Source organism: Mycena indigotica (genome assembly GCF_014461135.1).
Source record: "Mycena indigotica strain 171206Taipei chromosome Unknown Mind.scaff0004, whole genome shotgun sequence".
Classification (NCBI taxonomy): domain Eukaryota; kingdom Fungi; phylum Basidiomycota; class Agaricomycetes; order Agaricales; family Mycenaceae; genus Mycena; species Mycena indigotica.
The window spans coordinates 3,154,270-3,175,277 of NW_023503003.1; positions in this window are offsets into that span (position 1 = coordinate 3,154,270).

The following is a 21,008-nucleotide window of genomic DNA, read 5'->3' on the forward strand; positions in this document are numbered from 1 at the left end:
ACTACAACTATCTTATCAATACACTCCTTGCGTCGCTGCGAACCAAATGCGGCAAAGTAGTTTGCTTGACCGTTGTCAAAGACATTACCCTAGAAGACCTCATCGGCAATATTGAGGGATATTTTGGTCAAGATGCTGGTCGTGGACCTGCAGAACATCGACATTTCATATATCTTGCTCAAAACTTGTGTCCTACGACTGGTGCCCTCACGGTAACGGAAATTGCACGGCTTATTGGTTTGGTTGTGAACTTTTGGCCATTTACACGCAACCATGCCTTCTATAACATCCACACTCTTTTCCTTGGCCGTCTTTTCGACACCGTTCGACCTCTACTCATCCTCGGACAATCTGGCCCAGTCGCCAAGCTGCTTCTTTCTGGTGTTCTTGCTAAACGACGCGAGCGCACATGTACTCGCGAGTTCCTTGCTGGCAACACAACACAAGAATTCTTTAACTCCCTCCCCGATTTACCCCATCAGAAATACCAGGGCGAAGAGTACATTCATGTGATTGGGAATCCCTTCATCATCCCAACCGCTCGAGGTCAACTGGCGCTCTTCATCCCAGCATTCGATTTTGGCGATTTGAAGTACAAACCCGCCTACTACAAGCTATTCGGCCGTGCCCATTACCTCGTTAGCGCCATCAACCGCATCGCGACGCTTGTAATGTCGGACGAGTTGGAGAGATGTGGGCTAGAGGGTAATAATTGGGACAACGAGGTGTTGACACGACCGTTCTTTGAGCGTGTCAAAGCCCGAATTGAAGCTGTTGCGGTCGAGCTCTATAAGGAGCTGAACGAGCTGAAGCCCACACTATTCCTGATCCACTCAACTGCTGGCTACCTGGAGACGCTAGCGAGCACTATCAAGACTAACACTGCCCTCGCTGACGCTACTCCGGCAACCGATACACGCCACTCGTTTGCTGACAGCTATGTTCGCCACCATCGACCACATGGAGAGGTTACTGCTCCTCAAGGCCCAGAGCGCATTCTCCAGCTTGCCGACATTGTCGATTGGAGCCAATATCTTGCCAGCCTTGGCTTGGACCACGACCCCGAGCACTACGAGTCGTATGGTCGACGGATTGGGAGCCCCCGAGTTTGCAGCCTGGTTTCTGGCTCTGAAAGATGGGGTTAGCATTCGTCTTTCTGTGGGCGCTGAGGGTAGAACAGCAGAGGCAGCTGCCAATGCCCAACGAACTCGCGCAGCATTAGACCAATACCGACCAGGCGCAGAGATTCCCGAGGAGCAGCTTCGCCGCCTGACACTGGACATGATCCATGCCTCAAAGCGTCGGCCAGAGGTCTATCACATTCGGAACTGGGAATTCTTGAGTCGGTATATGATTTGCTCTAAATGCAACCAGTTTGTCGTTGCAAAGGTCTCCAATCTCAAGCATGCCTGCACTGATGGGTCCAATCAGCTAATCAACTTTACGATTGGTCCATTGCTCGAACGCTTCCTCTTCCCGCATGTCACGGATAAGACCCGGCCCGTCCGCTCCGGCGCTGGTGTCGGGCCATTGCGGGCCCGCAACACGCAGCACGTGACGACGGGGAACATGCGCCCCAGTAGGAGGAACGCACACGTGGGAAGCACGTGACCGAGAACGACGCGTCGAGCCGTCGCCGAGCCCAACTTCGACACCAGGGGAATGGGGAGGAGTGCTAGGAGGTCAGGAGTAGCGCCTGGCCCGCAAGGGATGTGCGATCGTCCCCTCTGCGGCCAGGAACGGGAGCGAGGAGGAGGAGGAGAGGCCAGGGTGTCCGATCACCCCCTTTGCGGGCCAGCGTATATAATGCGCGATAGTGTACCCTGTACTCTATCGCTTAGATCGTCTGAAGAACTACCTTACTCCGTGCGAGGAGACGCTATCGACTCATCGGGCCCGACACGACCCGATTCGAACCTTCGACCACCGACTACGGCAAGGGACCGAGTTCACGGGCCCTTTCGGTTTCGATCTACCCCGCCCGCCATACTCGCGGGCCCGACTATTTGTCTGTTCTGTTCCGGGCGCGCGTTCTTAGGGAGAAGTCCTTGCACGGCCCGACCCGCAGTCTGACAGAATCTAAGCGATCCCCTTACGCCCGCACAACAGAACACACGAGAAGGCGACACGGTGCATTGCAAAAGTCCAAAAAACAAAAAAGTACAAAAATAATAAAATACAAAAACCCCCCGACTACGCCCGGCCTTTTCCCTTTCGACCCGACGAAGGACCAGTGGGAGGTGAACGTCGCGACCCCGACCCAGGCCGAGTACCCCCAGGAACGGGGCTCGAGCGACCGGCCTGGCGACGGTCCGCGGCGGCCCGTTGCTCCCACAAATCCAGCCGAGTCGACCCCGAGTCGTCGACGGCCCCAAAAACGCCCCGCACCCGAGTGTACAACTCCACCATTTGAGCCGCAGAGAACCGATGCCCCAGGTAATCCATCAGCTCGAAGTCGGCCGGCTGCATCAACATGCGAGTTTCGGACCGGAGTGAACGCAAGACACCGGTGGACAGAGGGTTGTCCTGGGGCCGGGTCAGCAACTGGTGCAGGAGCGTCACCCCCACGGCGGAAAATCGGCACGATTGGGCCACATCCGGATCATCCAACAACCGGTGCGCCTCGGCGGTGGCCCGAGGCGGCGACGGCTCGCCGAACCAAAGCGTCACGTCCGGGTAACCCTCCGGGCGGAAAGACATATCCCCCATCACCGAGGGGCCCGCACGGCCGGAGCTGGTTCCAGCTTCGGGACGGCCCGCGTCCCCTACGCGGCCCGGTGGGTGGAGGACGGATCGGGGTGACAGGTGCGGAACGAGGGGGCGCGGGAGATCGCGCGCGAGGAGGGGGGGCCGGGCAACACTTCCAAACCCGGCGAGGAGGCGCGCGAAGGTCCCATCGACACATCGTCGGAGTCATCGACGTCGAGCATAATGACGTCGGGCGCCAGGGGCAAGGGACGGGGACGGAAGGAGAGGGTTGGGGCCCAGACGCCGTCCTCCGGCAAACCGACCGGGGCCCGATGTCGGATCACCCCCGGCCCGGGTGGCAGTAGTCCGGCACCAACCACAGACTCCAACTCCTCAACGACTGACGGATCCGGGAAAACCATTTCGGGAACGTCCCCGACGAATGACCAGAGGCGGGGAAGGCTCCGTGCCAGGATCCAACCACTCCGCCCAACGCTCCGCCACACCTAGGAAAGAGAAAGTAGTCCCCAGTTCCGCCTCTTGAAGATTACGGGCGCCCACAAACGTCGCCGCATCGCGAGGATCGGGACCTTCCCAGAATCGCACCCCGAACTCCAGTACCGGGTCCCAAGCGAAGTAGTGAGGAACGAGCAAGGGGCGGGGCTGTTGCAAATAATGAAGGAGTAGATCGGGACCGGCGCGGGGCGATGGAGGAAAAACGCGACCCACGCAGTCGAGGGCCAGATTCCAGAGGCCGCGGGACAAGAAGACGGGGAGGCCCGCCAAAGACAACGAGAGAATAAAACGAATGACCTCGCTGCCGAAGGATTTAGTGAACACAAAAGGAGAGCGGCGGCCGATTACGCACGAGGATGGGCCACAGATCCTCGAACGCCTCTCGGTCCGCCCCGTCCTCCTCACACGGCGCCAAGGCAACGACAAGCTGACGAGCGAGGCCGCCCAGGTACTCGCGCAGGTCGGAAGGACCGCCAGACCCGATACCCGGGTAGTTCCAATGGCAAGACGAGTCGTAAGCATCGAACAGAACGCCGAAGAAACGGTCCCGAGGACCGAACACGGACGGGCGCCAGAGGGCAGCCGCCATGGCTGCGTCAAACGACGCCTGTAGCCAATCCCAGAGGCTGGTACTGGGAGGACGGACGAGGGGGAGGCGATGCAGACGGGAAAATCGGTATGCAGGATCCCGAAAGTACCCACGAGAGAAGCGGGGGGCACGAGAATAGTGGAGACGAGGACGACGCGGGAAGTGAGTTCGGACAAAAACACGCGACAGGTCGACCCCATGCACGGGGAGGCGGATGACCTGACGAGCGGGGAGGTCGGCCAAATCGGCCAGACCCGACTGTTGGACGGGGAACGAAGAATGGTTCGGGTCGCTGGTCGGGGCGAACGACGGGAAGGCCAGGGCGTCCAGAAAAGAGAAGTGCTCCAGGAGGAAACCAGGCGTTACCCGTAACGGCGGGACAGCGCTGGTGTACGGCGGCAGCGTTTCGTCGACAAGGACATAGTGGGGGGCCATGACGGGGAAACGACGAAAAACGAAGGGGAAAGGAGAATCGACGCAGCCTATATATGGCCCGAAACAGGGAATATTCCATATGGAAAACCCTCGCAAAAAGGAGAGCGAAGTGAGACGCCCCGAGGACGCCCGAAATAGCAAGAAGAGGACAAAGGACGCGAAATATATTGCCAACGCGAAACGCTGTACCGCACGTGACTGCGGTGAAACACTTGATGGACAGGAAGAATCGATCTGCGGACGCCACGAGGCGTCAGAAGCCGCGGGAGATTAAAATGCGCAGCCGAAGCTTAGCTTAAGCTTATGGGCTGGATGGAATTTGCGATTGGAAGGACGAGCTAGAGTCAAAATTAAAACCCGAGAAACCGGGGCGACCGAGCCACGCCGACTCGAGACGAGTCGTTCCTAGGGAGGGGTGATGTCACGGATAAGACCCGGCCCGTCCGCTCCGGCGCTGGTGTCGGGCCATTGCGGGCCCGCAACACGCAGCACGTGACGACGGGGAACATGCGCCCCAGTAGGAGGAACGCACACGTGGGAAGCACGTGACCGAGAACGACGCGTCGAGCCGTCGCCGAGCCCAACTCGACACCAGGGGAATGGGGAGGAGTGCTAGGAGGTCAGGAGTAGCGCCTGGCCCGCAAGGGATGTGCGATCGTCCCCTCTGCGGCCAGGAACGGGAGCGAGGAGGAGGAGGAGAGGCCAGGGTGTCCGATCACCCCCTTTGCGGGCCCGCGTATATAATGCGTGATAGTGTACCCTGTACTCTATCGCTTAGATCGTCTGAAGAACTACCTTACTCCGTGCGAGGAGACGCTATCGACTCATCGGGCCCGACACGACCCGATTCGAACCTTCGACCACCGACTACGGCAAGGGACCGAGTTCACAGGCCCTTTCGGTTTCGATCTACCCCGCCCGCCATACTCGCGGGCCCGACTATTCGTCTGTTCTGTTCCGGGCGCGCGTTCTTAGGAGAAGTCCTTGCACGGCCCGACCCGCAGTCTGACACCGCACGACGCAGAGCCATTCTTTGACTCGCTGTCTCCCGATGACAAAGCAAGGCTCATGCACGACCTCGATCTCATTGAATATCAAGTTGGCGACGTTGTCTTCAGCCAGGTCAATGAACTGAAGGCTGCATGGCCCCAATCCGAAGATCACTCGGCCCTCCTCACTGCTGCTGAGATCTCCTATGACTCAGTCATATATGCGACTGCCGACAGCGATCCAGCTTATCGCTTGGCCATGGCTGTCAATATTCTTTTGCGGGAGCACACCCCTTCACCGTTTCGCCGTTATTGGACCATTTCAAGTCTTGACGACAACTTTGAGCCGCTTGGCACATCCCGGAATGCGTGGAAGGCACCGACTGTGCCGAAACTTCAAGCTTGGAAGCAACGAGCACCAGGTTTGCATTCTATATCTCCTAGTGTTTGTTTGCTGACTTGCCTTTAGGCTCCAAGCTATATTTAAGTACGTGCAAAGGACCGACATCCTCTCAGCCTCAAAGCGTGTACATTTCCGGTGGCGCCTCGTTCCACAAAAAACGCCAAAAGATAACGCTGCCCAATCAAAATTGCACGCTTTGCAAAACACGCAATTGTGAGCCCTGCAAAGTCGAAGAGGCAACGACCATTTTTCACTTCCCATATCATTATGCACGGGCAATTTCATTTTTGTCTATGGTAAACTGTGTAGACGATCATGGCTATGGCTCAGGGAATCGAGTAGAATAGAAATTAATGTAGTGTCACATGTGACCATATCTGCTCCTGCCTCCAACGCCTTGACCCCCAAGAGTGCAAAGCTTATGCGCACAATCAGTGCCTTTGCTGGACGCTATGCACCTGAAGATTTCGCCAAACTCCGTAACAACGAGGCTGCCAACCGAGAGGCTGCACGCTTGGCTGAGAGATTGACCCATGCGACAACACGTCCCCCAGCAAACCCACCAGCTCTTTCCCGTGCTCAAGTGGTCCAGTCTCTGCGGTCTGCATCGGAGCTGTCGCCTGACTCGCTCCGCGAATATGCTCCTGACTTTGCTGACCATGTTGGGACAATAGCTCAAAAACTCGGGTGGAAGAACAAGTCTGACGCGCCAAAGGCCCGAAAAGAGAAGACAGTGCGTGTTTTTTTTATTGTCATAACCGTTATCTAACTACTAGTAGTCGGAAACAGCAGCTTTCAAGAAGCTTTGGGAGAGTTACGCAGGCCTCGCTGCCTGTACCGGTGTAACCGAGGAGGAATACAAAACATTCTGCAAAAGCGCGTTTCATGCCCAACTCAAAGCAGAGGAGCGCGAGATGACCGCGTGGGCTTGGGCAGTGCGAGGCTTCGTCAACCCAATTGCAGGCAGCCGCTCGAATGAGGTGCAGGTCTATTGGGTATGTTTCTTCCGCGTTCTCTTGCTTCTTGCTCATTCTCTTTAGTGCAATGTCCTCAGCCCTCTGTTTGAAACAAACGGTGATCGAGACAATGCCATTGCGGACTACCCAGAGGCCAACGAGGAGGAGCTGTCGGACCTGGAGGACTATCGTTTTACGATGCTTCTCGACAAGGTCATCCGAGAAACAGACAAACGCTCCACTGTCTCCCTACTTATCGACCACATGCTCAGCGGAATGGCAGCTATTGAATTCGCAACCGAGTACAACAAGCGTACCGATGACCAGAAAGACGACATTGCCCGCATGCGATTCTGCCGGGATGTTGACTACTCGAAGCACTTTGAAGCCATCTCCGACAACTTCGAGGAGTGCTCAGCCCTTATTGACGAGGAGTTGTATGGCGAGTTTCTGGGTTGGAAAGACCGTCGACATGGCAAGGAAACCACTGGGAGAAACAGACTGCTGGACGCATACCATTTTGTGAGATTGTTTGTTTCCCTCCTTTCCTTTGCTAATCTGCGCTAACAGGCCGGGCCCCACGTTCTTGTCAACCCCAACTTCTCCCTGGACCGGCTCCGTCCAACGCGTACATCCCCAGCCTACCCCGCCCTTGTCACCAAGATCGTCAACAGCAAGCCTGCTACCCCGAAGCAGCAATTCCCCTCAAACCGGGCCGCCACGCTGGGAATCGCTCGGGCTTTGAGTGCAGATTTGGAGGAGAAGTTGCGCGCGTTCATGAACCGTGTGCCAAGCAAGGTAAATGTAGAATAAATGTGTGTATGTACGTCGTAAGCCATTCAAGCCCACATTTTGCCACCGGCCCCTTCGGTCATGTGATCTGACACGTCTGAGGCTCACATCATGTGAGTGTGACCTAAACGTGTACTTGCATGTACAGCAAACAAGAGAAGGAAAGCAGAAGTAGATCAACTTCAATTACTTGTAGTACTGTGTAAATGTTACAGGTGTGGTTGTAACTAGAGTTCAATGGACATTGATGAGCCATCGACATTCACAGCAATGTTAGCAGCGGAAAAGCTGAAAGCTGCTCTGCCACTGCTCTGCCGTGTCTCGGCAGAAGGTGATTTGACGTGAAACAGGAGAGGGGGGTCTGACATGATGGTGGTCCCCGATGCCAGATCGCCCACCTCTTGGTTGAACAAGGCTCTTACCTCCTGATCTTCTTGTGGTCCTGTCCAACATGAGCATCGTAGTAATAGCCACCGAGCCCGTTCCAACTTTCGAGGGTGATATCTTTGGTAATTGTGAGAATACTGCCATGATTGCACATGAACTAGCAAGTTCGAGCAGTATACAACTCAGACTCGCGTGACCACCATAGTGCACAATATATATAATATATGTATCTTAGAACATGAATATGTAGGTAGATGTGATCGATAGCAGCTAGATGGGAGTACATATAGACGTAGGTTAGCTATTCAGCCAAAGCAGTGGAGAAAGCGTCGAGAGCTGCAGAGAATACTGGTTGCAAAAGAGATGATGCGCGGTTGTGGTTGTTAGCTAGGGACTTGGCGCCTGAGATTATTCGAGTTCACACTGCCAGCCCAAGCCAGCGGCGGACACGCATCCGCACACGGGCGGCGAAAGACATCTCTGCGCCACGGTGGTGGGTAGGGCGGGCACCGAGGAAGTGCTACGATGGATTAGCATTATGGAGGCGGATAAAGGAAGGAATGACAAACGCACCTCAACGTCTGCAGGCGTGTAGCCACGGGAGTACGGCGGGGGCGGCGGAACACTAGCCTCGTCCGATTCTGCGTTCAAATTCGAGTTTGACAAGCCACTTGGCACGGTGCTGGGCTGGCTTTGGAAGGCAGGGGCGGAGGGCGGACTTGGAACCCATCGACATCCTTGATCTCACGGACAACGAGAACTTACGCAAGTTGATGACCCTGATCGCTTACAATGTTCTAATGCCTGCCCTCAATCGCGGGGCGTATGAGATTGAGAACCCAGACGGGTGCATGTTCACTGAGCCAATCTCCCCGACCAAACGACCAGTCTTCTTTTCTTCCGTACCGCTCAAAGTGTTGAACGAGGCCCACCCACAAACAAGTCATCTCAAGACGGCTCATAAGTTTTCCTTGGTGCTCCATCAATGGCCCTTCGCGTCGACAGAACAGGTACTCCAGCTGCACGGGCAGCATCAACTTGTTGGTTCCCAAGCGGTAAAAGTCCCCCACTTCGAAGATTCCGTTTTTTTTGAACAAGTCGAGATATTGGATGAGCATGGGTTCGATATGCTTGATGAACGGAAGCAGATCTTCGTGTGCACCCATTGGAAGGAGATCTTGTTGTTCACCCACTCGGCGCAAATGTGGAGCAGGCACTTTACCCTTTGAAAATATATCAGTCTGAGCGTTACTCTCGTTGGAAGTACTAACCGCAGGAGCGATTGGCACAGTCTGGACTGGGGCTTGAGACGTAGAGTTCACTTCAGGAAACATCTTTCACCACGTCAGCTTAGCCAAGACGCTATGCGCTGGAACTCACCGGCGAACCGACGTCCGAGTCGACTTGTTCGGCCAAAGGCATGCTTTCGTCGTTGCTCATGGTGGTGGTAATCACTCGACGCATGGATTTCGCTGGCAAAGGCCCTCTTTATATACTACATGATTCTATTCAAACTATAAAATACTGCGCTCACAGTTCTGGGACTTTCGACTGACTGCGCAGGAAAGGTTAAAGAGGTCCGCTCGACGAGAATAAATGTGGATCACCGACCTAGACCGTATAAGGAAACAATCTATTTCTGGAACCAGGAACGGCCCGACAAATACTCCAAGGCAAATTCTTCTTGATGGTGATGGACGGTATTCGCCGCGCGCCTGAAGCGGATGGCCTTTTTCCAGTCTGAACTATTCTTCAGAAGAGTTGTACTTTTTTGGCATTGTAGCACGCGGTCCCGGTACCATTTTTCACAGCACTCTGTCCAACGGCCAATGTCTAGACCGGAGCCAAAAAATGCTGCTGGCAAGGGCCACCATGAGACGCGTTTCTCTTGGTAACCTCCACCGGGAACTGTGGTTTTGCCTAGAAATAAGTTAGTGCCCATGCCCCTTGGACCAAACGAGAGACACACGCTTTTCCATCCGATACACTCCACACAGTAGCTCCAGCTCGGCACCATCAAGACGATGATAGTAGTAAGCATCGTCGGTACCAGGAATAAGGACGCGAGCGTCTGCCGTTGGAATGTTGACCACATCCATCATTATCTCCGAGAGGGGATATTCAAATTGCTGCCTGGCAAATCTGCCAATGAGGCCTCCATGGTACAGCGCTGTAATGCCGCGGGCAGAGCCTAAGAAAGCGTTCCGTCGCTGCTCATAACACTTGAACTCGACTGGAAGAGCCCGATAGTTCTCGCTGCGTGGGCCTAGACTTTGGCAGTGGTTATAAGGCGGAAGCCAATCAGGCCTCGCATTGTCTTGGAGGGTTATATGAAATTCCACTCCTTCCTCCACCAAATGGTTGACAATGTCTTGCATATCACGAGATCCCGTTCGCAAGAGGAAAGCGACGATGACCGGGCTGAACACCAGGATTTTATAAGTATCTTGGGAACCCTCTCCACGAGGTTCCAATACAAAGACATGCCGTCGATGAGTTTCTGCTTCAGGCTGAACAATAAAGCGAATATTGATTCCTCTCTCAGGCCACACCTCCGAGTCTGGCTGTCTCAAGTCGTACAGATCCTCCGGTATCTTCCCCAGATTCTCGCCTTTGTAAAGCGCTTGGAGTAAGATTCTGGTCGCATCCGTTGGTTGTGGGCCGGGCACCGCTCCGAGGCATCGCAGAGTCGTGGTGACGTCCATCATTGATCCGTCAGAACTGATCCCGTCAACGAGACCAATCCAAGCTACTGGTAGGATCTGGTCCGGGACAGGACCACCTGGAAATTCTTCGTACTGCTGATCATCCGCGGCGTTTCTCGCATAGTAATCTTCCACGATCTCCAAAGCAGCTGTCCCATCCTCCAATAACTCGGAGACTCCGGGGGCGAAGTTGAGGCAGGGGTGGAAGCTGCAGATGCTTCTCGTTCTTCGGCTCTGTGCTGGTCACATCTAGAGAGAAATTAGCGTAATTGGGTGCACTCTCGTCGGGCGCGAAAGCTCGGCACAAGTCCCATTCCTTATGAAAGCCGTCGTATCGTCGTTGTTTGGGATGAAATTCCCACCAGGTTTCGAGAGTTTCGCTCCCAAATAAGAGCTGGCGAATAAGGAAACCTTCTTCTGCGGTTTCACGCCATACAAAGACTGGGAGTCGCGAGGGTGGATCTCTGGCAGTGGAAGCGAGAGTTTCTCGCTGAATTCTTGCTGATCTTTCGAGCTTGGACTCTTTTTGTAGCCTTGCGCTCGTTCTCCTTATTCCGCCGCTCAAAGAAATCTGTATAATTCTCATCGCGCTTTTGCCCGCTACCCAAGATGACCCGAGGATGTGGCCGTGCAGCGATAGGTGGTTGGTAATCCCTGTTCCGAAGAATTCCGTGAATCCGGATATCGGGGTCCACATAAACCCATTCGTTGACAGAATGAACAGGCATTCGTTGGAAATGCGCCTCGTCAAAGTCCATTTGGACAGCCTTTAAGGGTTTGGACAGCGTTAATGCGCGCAAGGTTGAAGGTGAAAAATGGAATATGAGTGGGATACGAATCTTGTTCTGGAGGATCAGCTCCCATATCCATTCCAAAGGACGAGCTTGTAGTACAGCTTCCGCGGTACTGTAATTAACGATTGCCCCCACCGACCACTGTACGCAGCCCTCGAATATGTCTCCAATTTCATCTCGTGATTGTCGGTGAATCCCCACATGCTCGACTAGGTCCGCCTGCCATGCGTCTCCGAAGCACTGGAGACAGAGCAATCGCAAAAGTGAAGAAAAGAGAATGAGAAAGACAGGAGGGAGGAGGAGGAAGTGGGTAACAAGCTGATGGCTGCCCGGATTTCGTCCTAGTGGTCACGTGTTTTGAAAGTAGGGCAGAATCCGGGCACCCATCAAATTCCCTGCCTGGCCTCTTCTAAGCACAAGAGACTGACCTCAATCACATGACGAACGGGGACCGGTGCTACCAACCAGATAAGAGCAAGTAACTTTAATATATGTATGATACAGCAGTATATTACATAGCTTCTACATTTGTATTACCCAGCGCTGCGATCTAAGATACTCTATACTAAATTGTCTATGATGGTCATAGATGCGCGGTTTCTATGTGTGTTCCAAAATGCGGCTTATCACCGTATATCCTTTCTCCACTTCTGTCAGGGGAACCCCCGCTTCGGCCTCCTTCGGACCCTCCGAACGCATCCGAGGCGCATCCGATCGGCGCCCCCTCGGACGCTCCGACCCACCCCGACCATCGTCCACGGCCTCCTTCGCCCGCACAATCACCGATCCGTCAAGACCCTCCCAACGATCACCTTGCGACAGAGCCTGCGACGCCGCTCAGGCCTTCTGCGCTCTACGTCGGCAGTTACGGACGACCAGTATATAGTTGGCGCCCTAGCAGGCGGACCCTTAGAGTTTCTTCTCTTTGGATCCTCCCCTGCTAGGTCGGTCCCTCCGTGTATTTCCTGTAGTCTTATTCACGCTTTGGATCCTCCCCTGCTAGGCTTTCGTCGGAGTCTCCAGGGTTGCCCTTACAGCAGAAGAAACTCTCTACGGGATTAACCGGTCAAGATTGCCAGGTTTGGTGCTGACTCAGGCTCGGAGTACGAGTCCGTACCCCCCTCGTCACCGCCCCTGCCACTTGACCCCTCCTCCTCTGCTCTTGTCGTCTTTACGCCCGCTATGTCTACCGGAGCTGCTCCGGACGCTGACGCCGCGCATGGACGCACTTGAGGCGAAACTAGACAACCTCACCAATATCCTCACCCACCTTGCTTCCCAGGCTTCCGCTGCCGCACCACCTCCGGCAGCTCCCGAACTGCCTTCGGCATCTCCGAATGCCCCCGACGGATGCGTTATTTGGTGACATTACTGTCGCCTCAAAACTGGTCTTACGACCAAACCCCCCGTTTGCGTTTAACGGAGATCGCAAACGGCCGCGCCTTCCTATACGCGGTCAAAACCTACGCTCGGCTTGCCCCGGAGGCCTTCGTAGTTAACGGAGAGCCGAGGGAAGAAAAAGGCCGTCCGCTACGCCATGTCCTATATGGCGGAGGGACCTGCTCAGCAATGGGCAGAGCGTCATGGGAGCAAAAACCCCTTCCCCTTCCCTCGGTGGAGCCAGTTCCTCTCCGAGTTTCGCCTTCGGTTCGTCGAGGAGAACGAACAGGACCCTCGCTCGCTAAGTTGGAAGCGCGGGTTATCACATGGGAACGCGGGATGTCTACGGATATACCGACGACTTCGAGGACTTGATGGACCTCGCTGGCTTCAAGACGCGTTGGTTAAGGTAACCAAGTACCGCCACGGACTTGACCCCTTGATCAACAACGGCATCACCTCTTCGAACGACCCCCCAGACCTCCGTGACTATCTGGGCTGGCGCACTCGGGCTTTCCGACAATATGAAGTGGAAGCTCATTAAGGGAACGGCTACCCCGCGGACCGCTTCGGGAGCTCCGCGCGGCGCCTTCCCCATCACTCGTTCGGCGACTCCGTTCCCCATCCGCCCGGTGGCCCCGCCTGTGCCACCCGCGGCCCGCGCCCCGTCCCGGTACCTCCGGCTCCCGTCCCTATGGAGCTGGATCGTACTAGGGCCGGGGTGCCCCTCGTCGAGCCTGCTTCAGATGCGGCGACCCCAACCATTTGGCTCGGGACTGTCCGCTTCCCGCCGACGTCCGCCATGTGGACATCCTCGACGAGGTAATCCAGCAACTTGGCGATGAGATGCTGGGAGAGCTGCTTGCACGGTTGTCCGATACTGCGGCCTTAGCGGAGGCGCATTCGGAGGCTCCGGCAGAGGATTTTGTCCCCGCGACGAGTGACTGGTGTGCCCTCGTTCGCGTCCATAAATCGTTTCACTTGTTTGTATGATGAATCAACTCCCTTGCCCTACAACGAGCCCGAAACGAAAGACGCACCCTCTGCCCCCTCCGAAGCCCCCGTTCGGATTCGCCGACTTGCCTGGGAGAAAAAGCTACCTGGCAGTTATACCATCTCTGCCGCTCCTGGCGTTAACTCGCTGCACCTCCCCCTTGAACTTGAGTCCACTGCGAACGCGCTCAAGCTCTCCCTCTCGGGTCTGGTCGACTGCGGAGCTACTTCAGACTTTATCGACACAGAATATGTCAACCGGAATAATGTGCCAGTCCGAAATCTCTCAGTACCCATCCCGGTCTACAACGTCGACGGCACCCCCAATGATGCTGGGTCTATTCGCCAAATCGCGGACCTCGTTCTACGGTACAACGGACACTCCGAACGCGTTCAGCTGGCTGTAACCCACCTTGGGAAACAGGACCTGATACTCGGATACTCCTGGCTCAAAAGCATAACCCCGAGATCAACTGGGAAACAAAGGAGGTGAAAATGAGTCGTTGCCCCCGTAGCTGCTCTACCTGCCGTGACGAAGAGCGGACCAAACGCGCCGAGGTTCGGCGGCTCCGACTCCTTAAATCACGACTACTTGCGGGCGCCTTCCCCACTGTTTGCGCTATCGATATCGCTGGCCCAGATGATGCTGACGACGAGCTCGGAGCTGCTTCGGACCCTCCGGAACCCTCACCAGATCTCGACGGCGACGAGCATCTTGAAGACGGCGACCGCATCTTCTACACCTCCTTTCGCCCAGTTGAGGAGATCCCGCTGGCAGTACAGTGTCCCAACGCCTTGCAGAGGCCTTCGCCCGTAACTCGGCCCCTCCGCCTTCGGAGATCCCGGACTGGGCCAAGGAGTTCCAAGACGTCTTCGACAAGGAGTCCTTTGACACGTTACCAGAACGAAGGGCTTGGGACCACGCTATCGAACTCGTCCCCGACGCGAAGCCCGCTAACTGCAAGGTGTATCCGATCTCCCCTCGAACAGGCGAACTTGACGAGTTCATCGAGGAAGGACTTGCCACAGGCCGTATTCGCCCTTCGAAATCTCCGATGGCCTCCCCGTCTTCTTCGTTAAGAAAAAGGACGGAGGGCTTCGGTTTGTCCAGGACTACCGCGCCCTCAACGCAATGACGATTAAGAACCGGTACCCCCTTCCGTTGATTAACGACCTTATCAACAGGCTCAAGGGCGCTCGTTACTTCACCAAACTCGACGTTCGCTGGGGTTTTAATAACGTCCGGATTAAAGAAGAAGACGAGTGGAAGGCGGCCTTTCGGACTAACCGAGGGTTGTTCGAACCTTTGGTGATGTATTTCGGCCTGACAAACTCCCCGCGACGTTCCAAACGATGATGAATGACATTTTCCAGGATCTCATTCTTTCAGGCGACGTTATGATCTACCTCGACGACATCCTTATCGCACATTCGGACCTCCGCAAGCACCGCGAGATCGTCCGGGAGGTCCTTCGGCGGCTCCGAATGCACAAGTTGTACCTTCGCAAGGAAAAGTGCGACTTCGAGAAATCGTCAATCGAGTACTTGGGGGTCATTATCTCGCACAACCATGTCGAAATGGACCCCGTTAAGGTCGCCGGAGTCTCCGCATGGCCTCCGCCCCAAAAACAAGAAGGATGTTCAGCAGTTCCTGGGGTTTGCTAATTTCTACCGCAGGTTCATTCGGGATTTCTCGGCCCTAGCGCAACCTCTCTTTGCGCTCACCAAGAAAAGACCAGAAATGGACCTGGGGAGACCCTGGCCGCCGTCTTCCAAGCCATCAAGGACGCGGTCGTATCAGAACCTGTCTTAGCGATCCCGGACGACTCTCGGCCTTTCCGACTTGAAGCAGACAGCTCAGATTATGCGACGGGAGCGGTTCTTTCACAACAATCCGCCCCGGACGGGAAGTGGCACCCTGTAGCGTTCTATTCCAAAAGCTTAAATGATGTCCAGCGCAACTACAAGATTCACGACAAGGAGATGCTCGCGATCATCCGCGCACTCGAGGAGTATCGGCATTTCCTTGAGGGCGCCGCGCATCCGGTTGAGATCTGGACTGACCATAAGAACTTGGAATACTTCCGAAAGGCGCAACACCTTAATCGTCGGCAAGCCCGATGGTCGTTGTACCTTTCCAGGTTTGACTTTACGCTGCACCACGTCCCAGGTCGCCAGATGGGCCGTCCCGATGCTCTCTCCCGCCCGGCCTGACCACGGTATCTCCGAGGACAACTCGGATGTTACCCTCTTACGCCCCGAACTGTTCCACGTTCGCGCTTGAGGCCGTCACTGTCTCTGGGCCTGGCTCCGAACTTGTCCGCGACATCAAGGAAGCGCTATCCGGTGAGCCTGACCTAGAGGAACCCGTCGCACTTGCGGCTCGGCAACTCTTGAAGGTCCGAGGTCAAGCTCGGGGCCCCCGCTCATCGCGTTCGGACGAGTGGGCCGCCTCAGGCGACCTCCTGTACTTCCGCGGCAAGGTCGTAGTTCCCAAAGACAAAGACCTGAGGAGGCGCATTATAGAGCTCTGCCACGACACGCATGTCGCCGGACATGCCGGGCGGTTCAAGACCCTGGAGTTGGTTTCGCGCAACTACTGGTGGCCACAGATGTCCCGCCATATCGGACGCTACGTCGCGACCTGCGACTTATGCTGTCGTCGAAGGCCCTCCGAAGGCTTCCGCACGGGGAGCTACATCCAACCGAAGTCCCCCCGAGCGCTGGCACACCGTCACTGTGGACTTCATCGTCGAGCTCCCGAGGCCCATGGGTATGACGCGGTTATGGTAGTGGTTGACACCCTCGGGAAACGCGCTCACTTCACCGAATGCCATACGACAATAGACGCGGTCGGAGCTGCCCGCTTGTACTATTGGAACGTCTGGAGACACCACGGAACCCCCGAGAAGTACATTTCGGACCGCGGTTCGCAGTTCATCGCTGACTTTACGCGCGAACTCTGGCGCTTAATTGGCGTCAAGCCGGCTACCTCTACGGCTTACCACCCGCAGACCGACGGACAAACCGAACGCGTTAACCAGGAGCTCGAGCAGTACATCCGAATCTTCACCAACTACCAACAAGACGACTGGGACGAGCTTATCCCTGCCGCTGAGTTCGCCTATAACAACCACGTTCACTCCTCCACTCAACAGGTACCTTTTATGACAGACACTGGCCGGCTCCCCCGAATGGGTTTCAAGCCGGGCACCCGCTCAGAGTTGGAGTCAGTGAACGAGTTTTGCGATCGGATAGCTAACGGCGTCTCCGAGGCGAAGGCCGCGCTCGTCAAAGCCAAAGACGAGTACAAACGGTACTACGATCGGAAACGTTCGGACGCTCCGAATATTCAAGTTGGTGATAAGGTTTGGTTGGACGCCTCTGACATTAGAACGACTCGGCCCTCCGAGAAGTTCTCCCACAAGCGCCTTGGACCGTTCAAGGTGCTCGCAGAGGTTAGCAAAGGTGCCTACAAGCTCGACCTCCCCCCGCGTTACTCAAAGCTCCACTCCGTCTTCCCCGTTGTTAAACTCGAGCTCGCTCAGGACGACCCCTTCAATGGACGACCCGGCTACGACGAACCGCCCCCCGAACTAGAGGACGGAGTCGCCGAATGGGAAGTCGAGGAAATCTTGGATGCCAGGATAAGGTATAAGCGTCTTAACTACTTCGTCAGGTGGAAAGGCTACGATGCTTCGCACGACTCGTGGGTTCGGTTCGACCGTGTCTTCGCGCCAGACAAAATTGCGGACTTCTATCGGAGGTACCCAGGTAAACCACGGCACATCGCCTCAGCGACCTTCGACTCCTTGCCCTTCCGAACTATGCGTCGGGACGCCGCATTCAAAGGGGGGGGTGATGTCAGGGGAACCCCCGCTTCGGCCTCCTTCGGACCCTCCGAACGCATCCGAGGCGCATCCGACCGGCGCCCCCTCGGACGCTCCGACCCACCCCGACCATCGTCCACGGCCTCCTTCGCCCGCACAATCACCGATCCGTCAAGACCCTCCCAACGATCACCTTGGGACAGAGCCTGCGACGCCGCTCAGGCCTTCTGCGCTCTACGTCGGCAGTTACGGACGACCAGTATATAGTTGGCGCCCTAGCAGGCGGACCCTTAGAGTTTCTTCTCTTTGGATCCTCCCCTGCTAGGTCGGTCCCTCCGTGTATTTCCTGTAGTCTTATTCACGCTTTGGATCCTCCCCTGCTAGGCTTTCGTCGGAGTCTCCAGGGTTGCCCTTACAACTTCCCGTGATTCTTTAACTTGATGTTGCCCTGTTTAGCTTTGCGTAGATGTGATTGATACCAGCTCTCGCAGTTCTGCGTCCAATACCCAATGTTCAAGCTCGAACCATGGAAGGCGTGAGGCAACGGCCACCACGAGACATATTTGATAGCGTCTTCTCCAGTCTTTTCACGTTGTTTAGCTGCAATTATCAGTACTTTAAAAGTCATAATAAACAACAGACATACTCAATTCCATCGTATGAGCCATAGCTGTAATATATATCAAACATGACCCGGCAGCTGTCAGGCCATTCAATTACAAAGCTTCTGTGAGCAGCCAGGCTCTGGCAGCTGCCAAATAGGTGATATATCACTCCGTCACCAGCGCAATCACACGGACCACGGGTGCCAGTCAGGCAATCACAGTTAATCAAATTGTGTTTGTTGGTCCCAATCTCTTACACTTTAGGTCACTTCTGATGTTACAAACAATAGTCAAGCATGCCCAACGACTGCCATGATCATTCTTATTCTTCATCTAAAAAATTGACTACCTTTGATTTGAATCGAATTCGACAGAGCAGAAACAACTTAAATCAGTCCTAGTAAAACATGACGAATTCTTTCACAACTTCACTCGACATTCTTACTATTTACACACAACTACAGTTTACGACAGAGCAGAAACAATTTAAATCAGTCTCAGTAAAAAAAAAACAAGTTTGACGAATTCTTTCACGACATTCTCACTACACAAACCGCGACTACACTACAGTTTACGTTTTCCCTTCTTGCCTTGTCCATTAGCTTCCTGCTGCTGCCAGTCAGCGCGGAGTCGGATAATCTCTGTGGGAGCATCTTTGACAAGATTTTCCAGCACCCAGGTCACCTCCGCAGTTGCCTCCTCCCACAACTTCGACAAGGGCAGCTTAGCTAAACTAAGCTCATGTCCCCACCACCCAAGGGTTGCAACGATGACTGACATTCCGCTCTTGCCTGGCAAGGCAAGATCTCCCCAACTTCGACCATCCGATGCCACCCGCAAAAGTTCTCCGGCGGGTCCCTTGCGCCAGGTGGGCTGACGTCGAGTCCACCAAGCTCGCCATTGGGTCGAAAAAACAGCCACATCCTTAATACGATGAATGTCATCGTTGGCCGCCGTCCACTTCCGAGCTCGTTTGAACCAAGCCGCAACCTGGCTAGGTCGATCAACATTAGACAGTGATGCTTGTTTGTCTATCCAGCCATAGGCCCTTTCTAGTTGCCCCAGCAGTCGCAACATGTGATGATATTGCGGGCCCGCTTCCATCCTAATCAACTCGTTGTGTAGATCGTGGAACCATGCAGGCGCATCAGTTGGGGGAAGAGGTTGATTTCCAACGGGAGGAGGCGGTTGCGAGCCGACAGGAGGAATTGGAGGCGGCGGCGGCGGTTGCATGCCAATAGGAGGAGGAACAAGTTGACTTCCAACGGGAGGAATTGGGGCGGTTGCGAGCCGACAGGAGGAATTGGAGGCGGCGGCGGCGGTTGCATGCCAATAGGAGGAGGAACAAGTTGACTTCCAACGGGAGGAATTGGGGGCGGTTGCGAGCCGACAGGAGGAATTGGAGGCGGAGGCGGCGGTTGCATGCCAATAGGAGGAGGAACAAGTTGACTTCCAACGGGAGGAATTGGGGGCGGTTGCGAGCCGACAGGAGGAATTGGAGGCGGAGGCGGCGGTTGTATGCCAATAGGAGGAGGAACAACTGGATTTTCAACGGGAGGAATCGGAGGCGGTTGCGAATCCGGCATCATAGATTTCCCCTTTTTCTTCTCCCTCCGAGCTCTATTAGCAGCCAACGATTGCGACGACTCGATGTCGGAACCTTCAGAGGTCTCGATATCACTACCTGACTGCTGTCGTTTCCTTTTCTTGGAAGTAGTGGCTGATTTGACCTGGGCCTCGCTCAGCGATGCCGCGCTTTTGTTGGCTTTCTTGACAGTTGGCGCCTTCCTCGAGGTTGAAGCTTTGGCTTTTGTCGAGGGTGTTGGCTTCTCTTGAGCCTTCTCCTTTGCCTTCTCCTTTGCCTTCTCCTTCCCCTTCCCCTCCTTTGCCTTCTCCTTCCCCTTCCCCTTCTCCTTTGCCTTGACATCACGCTTTTTACGAAGGCTGGACGTGACTTCGTCATCACCACTGTCAACGCTGCCCTCATCATCGCTGCTGCTACCGTCGCTGTCGCTGTCGGACCCGTCCAAGTCCGACTCGGTAACTTGGAGGAAGTCGACATGCTGGGTTTCGTCATTCATAGAGATCAACCCATCTAATACGTCTGTCTTCTCAGGCAGAGCGGCATCGGCCTTTTGCTCTTCAGCTGCATTACAATTTTAACACTAACTCAACCACGATGAAGCCAAACTCACTGAAGGCTGTCTCCAGATACTCCATCCAAAAGTCGATCATTTTTTGGAATCGCTCCTTGTCCCAAGCAGGCCACGGCACTGGGGAAGGTGCCTGGTTTCGCCCAAGTAGGTCCTGGTATAATCAGTCATAATTTTATCAGACCGATCACACAACTCACGACTTAGTCCATATACGGCCCCGAGCGAGGGCCTGGGTCCACCAATCATGCAAAAGACATGACATCCGGTGAACTCGGCAAGTCGCATAGCAATCCCCCAAAAGAAGTTTTGGAATTCCTCGATACACCTGTCCTTCATTAGAACTAATAGACTCGCACGTATGGAAGGCTCACCGCTCGCGGAACTCGGGCGTCGTGGGCACTCCGTCCTTCTTAAACTTGGCCGAATTCTTTTTTCTTCTCTGCGACATCTGCCTGGGCTCGATCCTTCAATGCTTGTATTGCTTCTTCAACCATTTCGGCAAGAATGGGTTTCACCACTTTCGCTCGAAACGGCGCGTCGATGGTCACCTTACGGCCAGTTGCCGCCTCTTCTTTGGCTTTCTCTTCTTCATATTTGGGCCGCAACTCTTCTTTGTTTTCGTGCATGTATTGCTGAGCAGCTGAGAGCGCTTTCGCTGGTTTCGGGCGCAGTCCATCTTGTAAAAGAGCCGGGTATAAGGACTATCAAGGTCGGGATGTGAATATTTGCCACGGAGATTCCTCGCGTGGTATTTTAGATACCGCGAGATACGCTATACAACAGCATCAAC